At 45.6% G+C, this 9,216-nt stretch overlaps 1 pseudogene; it reads right to left on the bottom strand.

Annotated features, from left to right (window-relative positions):
• LOC141428407 (uncharacterized) lies at positions 1 to 9,052 on the bottom strand (annotated as a pseudogene).
• Between the last annotated feature and the right edge of the window lie 164 nt (positions 9,053 to 9,216).

Genomic DNA, 9,216 nt, shown 5'->3' with positions numbered 1-9,216 from the left:
AAAAAGTCTTGTTTACGATTTGATCAGGGGAACGCGGAGGCATTTGGGGGCCCCCCAAGACCGGAGGCCCGGGGCGGGCCGCCCATTCCGCCCCCCTGTTAGTCCGCCACTGATTATCCCAGAGCTGTCTCAGTGCATTCAATATTTTCCACGGTTGCACAATTTCTCATCCAACGTTCACATAATTAAACATTTGCAATTTAATTTCTCAGTCGCTTTTGAATTCGCCGCAAATGTGAAACGCGAGCGGCTATAAACCATTTACAATATCATTATTACTCCTATACACATAAAAAATATTTAAAACGGAATGTTTTAACTAGCTATTAATATAATGTGCGTAACGGACCGTAACACCATAGATTCGTCATTAGCTGTACAAACGAACCACGACTAAACATTCAAATTGAATAACGCATGATCGCAAACTTCACCGCACTTATGCTAACGGCGGCAGGCGCGCGGCCGCGCGGCCCGCGCAACAGTTCGGCGAACGGGTCGCGGCGCGCGCGCACGTCGCCGCCCTTATAATATACTGGAGCATTCATGCCACGATAATAAAAGCTATCGACGTAAAAGGAAGGAGGTTAGAGGTAGAGCAATTGTAAGTAAAGTCGCAGCGAATAATAAACTCTGCATGGAATGTATGCTATAAATATAAATACAAAATAAGTTGATCTGATTAACATTAGAAAACGATAGACAAACCCAGCAGACATCTGTACCGGTATTAACATTGAACGTTTCTTCGGTTCAGCATAAAGAGCCAGCATCGAATACATTAGAGCAGGTAATAAAATTAAAACTCCACGAGTTCACTAATGCCCTCTCTGTCATACTGATGATTACTACTTACACGAAATTAAACAAGCGGTCAAATCATATAATAACTATTTTCTTATCATACTTAATCGTACATTCATTCATTACAATATCAGGGTTTTTCAGATCAAAAATTAAGTTTTAATGATTTGAGCGTTAAGTTCACCACGTCCCATAAAGTTCCAAACAGGCGCTTGCGCGATGCGCGGGTCAGGCGCAGTATTTTCGAAACAATAAAATAATAAAATTTATAACACTTTTTTCTGTCGTAACTGAAAGAACAGAAGACAATCTTAATTTATAATAATTAATTCTCTTATAAGAAATCATTTCTATAAATTCACCCAAAAAAGTGTTACCAACGAAAACAATGCATGGCATCTATAGTCTACGATAATCTACACGTTTTAGACATTATGTAAATGCTTCGTTCTGATAACAAGATCGACGTCATTTTACTCGCAAACAACAAAACGGTGGTTTAACAGCATTAAATAGATTTTTAAAGTTCAATCAGCTTTCAACAGAATTTTAACCAAACGGTGCGTACGCACACAAACAAGTAATATTGCAGGATCACTCAGCGGTCACCACCACCAACCAGCCGCACTCACCACCGCACAGAACACTCGGCTGAACTCCGCCTCGTTTCATCACACAAAGTGCAGGTTCTCTCGCGTACGTATTAAATAATCATAATAGTAATTTTTAACGTTACATCTTAAGTAGCTATACAAGTTACGAACCCTCGCGGGCGTGAATCTTATTGAACCTCATTTATACCAATATCATGTACATAAGTGAGTGAACTATTCACGTTTCAGTACTATACAAAAATTAAAAACATTATACATTAAGACTACGGTACAATAGAGCTAATAAGTACAAGAATCAACTTACGACTACCAATACCCCTTTGGCACGATGAAGAGATGCTGACGGTATATTCGTATCTTTAGTTACAACCTTTTAAACATCTTTAGTATTAATTATAATTTAATATATCTATTGTATAAAGTGTTATGTGCTCTCTCTGAAACTCGTCTAGCTTGTCCCGGCTAACGCCCCGGAGCGCGGGGTCGCACAGGCTCCGGCGCAGACCCCACTACTATAGCCGGCCTGACGCACACAGGCGAGGTCGCACGCGCATACGAGTACAAGTGTTTAGGGTGCAAGGATCATGCCTGTGGGCATCCTGATCCAGGGCACTAAGTGTGGGCATACTGCAATGGGGGTCGTGGTCGCTGCTGCTAGCGCCCGGCTCCATCTCGCAGAGGCTCAAGACATCCACTGCACGCACTCATCCAATTATTGATTCTCATTCGTGAAATATCTAACACAAGTTTATTTCCTGTCAATTTTTAATCCCTGAAAAGTTCATTTTTATAACCACGAGCACTGTTCGCCATTACAAATATTGCATTTTACCATCGTGGTGGACAAACTATCTGAGATCGATAGAAGTTACCTATTCATTATTTTAGGGTAATTTCTCATTTGCCGCTGAACCATTTCGTACCTACTTTACAACACATCTTGGTGACTAAGTAATAATTATAATTTAGTTTGTGTATGATAATTTTCAGACGGTACGGATGGAAATATAAAAATCGTCAACCATAAACGTACATGAACACTCGGAACTTATTTCCCATTAGGCCAAGTAGTTGAACAGAGCGCCGCGTCGGAGACGAGCATAGGGCGACGCCGGACCGGACGTCGGAAACTGAAACTTCGCTAACACATGTATAATTTGTTCTTTACCTAAGAATATCTCTGACATTTGGATAACGAATATTTGTGCTGCTGTCGTGTCGGAGCCATCCGCGACTCCGGCGACCGCTGGCGGCGGTCGCCTCATTTAAGTAATTAGTAATCACCTTAGAAATCGATAGGAAGTCAGTTTTACTTACAATATGTAATTCCGTTATTATAAATTAGTGCTCAGCGTGCCTGGCCTCGCCTCAAGGCAGGGCTGCGACAATATTTCATAATATAGTCTCTAAACATTCACAGCGCAACGTGCGCTTCGTTCTGAGCTCCTCGCAAGTCGAATCTCCAATTCTTCATCGTCTGCCGACGCGCACTGCTCGCGCGGAGCGGCCGGCCGGCCGGCTCCTCTTCTCGGGTCTTCTCATCGTTCGCGTCACTTTCAGATGTCTTCTCGAGCAGTGCGACTTCCTTGTTCAGTTCCACTCATTCTGCAAACGTACCAAGGTATCATAACTGCGACGATCACAGTCCGTAGGTGTCGTCGAGGCCTTCGGGCGATCCATCTCGGGGACGGAAGGCGGGCGGGGCGGGTGGTCGGGCGTGCGGCGCGCGTGCCGGTCAGCGCGCGCGATGCGGCACAGCGCGAGCCGCACGGCGGCGGCGGCGGCGGGCACGGCGGCGCCGCACAGGCCCGATCAGAGCCGGTCCTCCTCCTCCTCCTCCTCGGCCTCGTCGCCGGCCTCCTCGTTCTCGTCCGGTAGCCGGGGTGCTCGCTGATCGCGTAGTAGTTCCCGTTGTAGATGACGCCGAGCTCGCGCAGCGCGTCGCCGCGGATGGTGGCCTTGATGGTCCAGTTGTAGCAGTCGTCCGACTCGGACTCGCGGTCCAGCCGCTCCACGTCGAGGATCTTGGAGCTGAGCCGCTCCAGGATGATGCCGATGTCCTTGATGGTGAGGTGCCGCTTCTGGTCCACGCTGAGCTGGTCTATGAGCAGCAGGAACTTCTCGGAGGTGACGGCCTCGTCCTCGACGAGCGTGTTCTCGGTCTCGCTCTCGGAGGAGTCGCGGTCGCCGCGGCGCGCGGACTCGGCGTCGAGGAAGCGCACGTGGCCCTTGGGCCGGCCCTGCGGGGAGGCGCGCGGCTGCGCGTCCTGGATGGGCGAGGTGGCGACGCTCTTGTGCACGGCGATGCGGCGGCCCTCCTCGTGCAGCGCGCAGCAGTGGAAGTCGCACTCGTCGGGCGGCGGGCGCGGCGCGTGGTGCGCGTGCGCGTGCGCGTGCGGCAGCGGCGCGGGCTGCGAGCACTCGGAGGTGTGGATGTGCACGGTGCCGGGCGGCGCGTGCTCCAGCGAGCCGGAGGAGCGCGTCAGGCGCACGCGCGCGCCGGCCGCGCCCGCGCCCGCGCCGGGCTCGTCGTGGTTGACGACGGTGATGTGCGGCGGCGGCGGCTGCGGTCGCTCGACCGACGTCTGGATCACGAGCGACGGCCGCCGGTCGGGCTTGGCCTGCCGCGAGGGCGAGCGCGCGGCCGGCGACGCCTGCGGCCGCTGGTCCCAGTGCAGCACCACCGTGACGCGCCCCTTGTTGTCCATGATCTTCCATGAAGGCGTCTCATCGTGGAGCTCGAGGGCGTGGATTGTCTCGCATACTATCTTTGGGATTGCTGATATCGCTGGAAAAATTTAAAAGCGAATCAATACGGAGTTCATTCTTTTACTTGGATATCTTCTAAGTTAGTCGTATTATCTGAGATCGTAAAGGGTGCACTTAGTTTTTCTTATGACATGTTAATCATGTTGCTAAATACAACGTTTTACAAATTAACCTGGTAAAAATATAGTTAACTAGCTTTTCCCCGCGGCTTCGCCCGCGTGGAATTTGGTTATCGCGCGCTGTTCCTTCGGGAACTGTGCATTTTTCCGGGATAAAAAGTAGCCTATGTCACTTTCTGACCCATAAATTATCTCGTCGTCGCTCCGTTTCGACGTGAAAGACGGACAAACATACAAACTCACACACTTTCGCATTTATAATATTAGTATGGATTATTAAACCGAAAAATATTTTTAACCTTATTTAGTTAAGCTGTTTTGTTATACAGCCAGAGTAGCACCCAGTCATAAACTTTCGCATTTTTAATATTAGTAGGGTACTGGTATTGGAACATGACCAGCCTTAAACGTCGACGACGCCTTTGGGGTACCAACGCAACGCTAGTCGCGCCTCCGCGCCTCGTAAACAGCCTTCTACCTGCGTGTCGCAGCTCTATAACCACCCACACCGGCTCCGAGGCCGACACGACACATCTTTTCATATTAGTAGTAAAAACCCAGACCAGTCTTGGTGACCTCAACGTCGGCAGGGTGCCAGCGCCACCAGATGCACCGGCAACTTGTAAAGGAGTAAATAGTAAAATACTGACCAGCCTTGATGACGTCGACTCCGGTGGGGTACCAGCGCTCGCCGGGCCGCAGCAGCAGCAGCACGGTGTTGGGCGGTAGCGTGCGCCAGTAGTCGCCGTCTTCCACCTGCGTGCCGTCACTCTCAAGCACCAGCCGCACCGGCTCCGATGCCGACACCGACAACTTCTCTTTACCTGCACAGAGAGTTTCTATCATGACTAAGAAAGAAACATGGGATGTATTTCTACTTTTTCTGGCGGTCAGTAAGAACTGATGTCCATTATGTGCCTATACTTAGGGTTGCTATAACTTCTAGGAACCAATACGGGACGAATTCTCTTTCGATGCCCAAAACTCGTATTGGCAGTAGCTTAGTAGCAATTTTTGAGTCTGGATACATCAGTGAGTGCATTAAAGTTTTATTGAACGCACTGATGTATCCAAACTCAAAATATAACGAATTAAAGGATTGATGATGTGATGACGTACGTACAACTTTACGAGTATTCTGTGGTCAACTCAGCAGCTGCGTCTAAAATGTCCTCTTCTGAATCTTTCTTTATTATAAAAGTAGAAATATCCTCCGCCTTTCACCACCGCCGGTCGGGCGGGACGCACCCGCTCTATTTTGTCAAAATACGGGACATGTAGGTACTAAAATACTAATTAGTAAAGAATATGTCTAACGGCGACGGACAGACATGTCTATTGGATGTTTTATCATGCAACGCCGCGGGTGAACACATACATGGTACTAATACTAATTAACACGGGACGGGATGATTACGCCGCGGTGACATAACGTTTTAAACTCGTGATTTTCACTCATAGTCAAAATACCACGCACAGTGCTTATCACGCTAACACACACGAGTAATATTTACCTCGACGTTTCGGCAACATTACAGTGGCCGTGGTCACGAGTAGAGTCTCTTCTGTGCGTGGTATTTTGTCTACGGTGACAGTCCCGTCCCGTATATAGGTACGGGACGCCGGACGTAGGTATGGCAACCTACCTACTCGGATAAGTACTCGTACTGAGTTGTCGTTGTGAATGAAATCGTTGCAAGAATTAAAAAATATGTATATTAATTGTATTACCTACTGAGTCAAATACCTAGCTGATATTGCAAAACATTTATGATGGTGAGGTATATGACACGGTATATGGTAAGGTGTTCTAACAGTTTGCGATAGTAAAATTGTTTGTTCATATAAAATACCTTCAAGCATCTTTTGGTAGAGTTAATTTACCACTTATTTACTTACGGTTTTTTAGTATTTTTATTCGAAAAGCGTTAAATTATCTCTTCTCTAATAATCTTCTATTATATATAAATTAATTATATATAAGACAGTTCTTAAAACTACTTTTATCTCGACTGACGAAAAAATTTCGGTACAAAATTAATTAACTTTCATTAAACACTTCGACTAACCTGTAAGCTGTATTTACTATTTGCAAGAATTTATATAATGTCTAATTGTCCAAGATGCCTCATTTTAACCTCTTAACTTTCACCAGAAACCTTCAACATTATTCTAGCGCAACGTTCAGCTGCCTCGAGACGCGAGAGCACACTGTCCTGTTCTATTACCTCGGAAGCAGGTCACAGGTTCTAATCGCCAGGCTAGTCGCCCATCGCCAGCACAGACACGCTTCACGGCTAATTAGACAATTGTGCTAGGCATGCTAAGTGGGCTGGAGTGCGTGCGCTGATGGAGGGCGAAGGTTATTTGTGGACTCGAAACTTTTGTTATGTAAATTTAAATGGCTCTTGTCAGAGGTGAGAGAGATTTAGAGGTAAATTAGGTCGATTGTGTTAAGAATTTGCTTTTTTAACTGATTCGTTCAGTGATAATTTAACCGATTAAGAGAAAGAAAGGGAATAAGAATTTATCGGAAGGTTAGGTTAGTGTAGTGTACAGCTGGGTGGGTTTGGTTTATTTTATTAACTATCAGATGGTTTCTTTCTCTCTCCTAATATGACATTAAAGGGAGCTGAATTTTGTAAGCACGTAATCTAATATTAATAAAACTTTATTAATAAATTTGAGTATTATTTCTAAATATTATGGGTAGTTAACGAGGATGGGCTACGAACCTACGCGTTCAAAGCAAAAAGGAATGAAAATAAGTCGCATTTTTATTACTTTATACCTAAATGTTCAACATCCAACGTTATCATAGCCCTTAAGATATTGGTTTATAAATGTATATTTAAGTTCATAGTTGCCACGCCGAAGATACACGCTTTAGATAGATGGAAACCATTTATATAATTTATTAGCTCGATTCTGTCAAATATTTAAGAGTTTTATGTTTATGGTCTCGATTCTAATCTTGTGAACAAATTGCCACCCACTTCCGTGGTTGGATTCGTAACATTTGTAAATGTTTATATAGTGTTTATAAAAGAAAATTGGGGTTACGTGAGTTTCATCCAGAAAACGAAAATACTAATAAATGTAATTCTTTATACCTATACATTCCTAGTATAAATAAGTTTTTGGTAAAAATTTCATTTTTAATATAAGCTTTTTTTGCTGACTGTTATTTTTGTTGACTGTACTTGTATTCACCCAAACTACATTTGCATACCGTAGGAGACGATCCTGGCTGGACCTCAACCTTACTGGAAGTTGGTCGAATATAACGTGCAAGATTTGATTATAGACAGACAGACAGACAACGGGACAGGTGAAACTAAATAAAAGCTTGTAAAATGGTTTAATTAGTAGGTACTATAATGTATGTATAATATAGGTACACCCCGTCCAGACGCTCTCGCACGCTTAGCAGCTGGACGGGGTGTTAGATGCCCTAACATTTCTGAATTCTCCGCTTCAATAGCATCGTAGGTCTTCGACAGTCCTCACCTCTATGTATGAGCTCCTCGAAGCTAGTGACGACGAGCCCCTTCCTCACGTTCCTCGAGCTGTCCCATATCTTGAAAGGCCTCTTTCCTCTAACTTCCTGCACACAGACAGACACCGTTGTTAGCGCACACTCACACAAGAAAAAGAACTTTGACGAACGAACATTCACAAATCGTTGCCACTCATTGTTTTGATAGCTTTATTTGAATCCAATGAATCTAACTAAAGCTAATAACGAATGATCTCTCAAAGTCAATATGTACAGCTGTAGCTAAATGAACGAGATGATTAAGTGGTAGAAGCAACCGGAAAGCACAAATCAGTCTTCATTATTCTCCTGCACCCTTGTTAATTGTACGCGTAGCTTATAATAGAATATGTACCTACAAGCTTCTTTGAAATATTTCAGTTGATGGTGGGTTAACTTGACTGAACCTATAAAGGTTTTTCACCGGAATTTTCAATTCAAGATAAAGTCCCAACTTTGTCAAATCAGCTGACAAATTCCATTGATTCGACGGCTGGTTCGACATTGATTATAGTTAAGTAACTTGGTTACAACTTAGCCTTAGAACAGCAACCAATGCAAAACATTCACCCCAGCCTATATACGCCCCACTTCTGGACATTGGCATCCTTTTAGAATGAGAGGGCTTGAGTTGCAGTTTCCACTCGAGCCATTGTGTATTGGGAATTTCACACACACCATTGAATTGTTTCGGGCCAGGGTTTTTGAAACCTCACGACCCTCTCTTCTTCTCCATAAGTAAAATAAATAAGTAAAACACTGGTCAACAGTCAATAACAATTAAAAAAAAACTTAAATTATGTTTACATGGGTATTCAGGCAAACTAGCCCAATCATCGACTGAAATAATTTAGGATTATTTTTCATTTTCAGGCAGTTTCAAACACTTTGACACATTGTAGATAAGGGGTGTTCATTTAGCAGGTGTAAGCTGTTCCGTATAGTAGTGCGTGTCGTTGCACCAACTGCAGTTGCAGCCCCGCCCCGCCCCGCCTCGCCCCTCACGCACCGTGCGTTGACCCACTGACACCGGCCCCTTCTAACCCCTACCCTACACCAATTCACATTTAAAAATCGCGCTCATTTGTTAAAGCGTAGGTAAAATACCTCTTGGATTTCGACTATCATTTTCGTGTAGGCTTTACGTGTTGGCGGCGGGCTGTCCGCCCCGGCGGAGCGCCGCGGCCGCACTGGGCGCTCGTGACCGGGTCGCGGCACCCCCCAGCCGCGACCCCCGACCCCGACCCCACCGCCGAACCCCGCGCCCCGCACTGCAGCGCGCTCGTAATCTCTTGATGCCGTAAGTTCTTGATACTAGTGATCCGATGATGCACTTTTCGTAGACGACGTTCGATGGGGGGTGGGGTGAGGA

The sequence above is a fragment of the Choristoneura fumiferana genome, chromosome 5 (assembly GCF_025370935.1).
Source record: "Choristoneura fumiferana chromosome 5, NRCan_CFum_1, whole genome shotgun sequence".
NCBI lineage: Eukaryota > Metazoa > Arthropoda > Insecta > Lepidoptera > Tortricidae > Choristoneura > Choristoneura fumiferana.
Note: the sequence above shows the minus strand (reverse complement) of the source record. Positions and strands in the feature narration are given on the sequence as shown.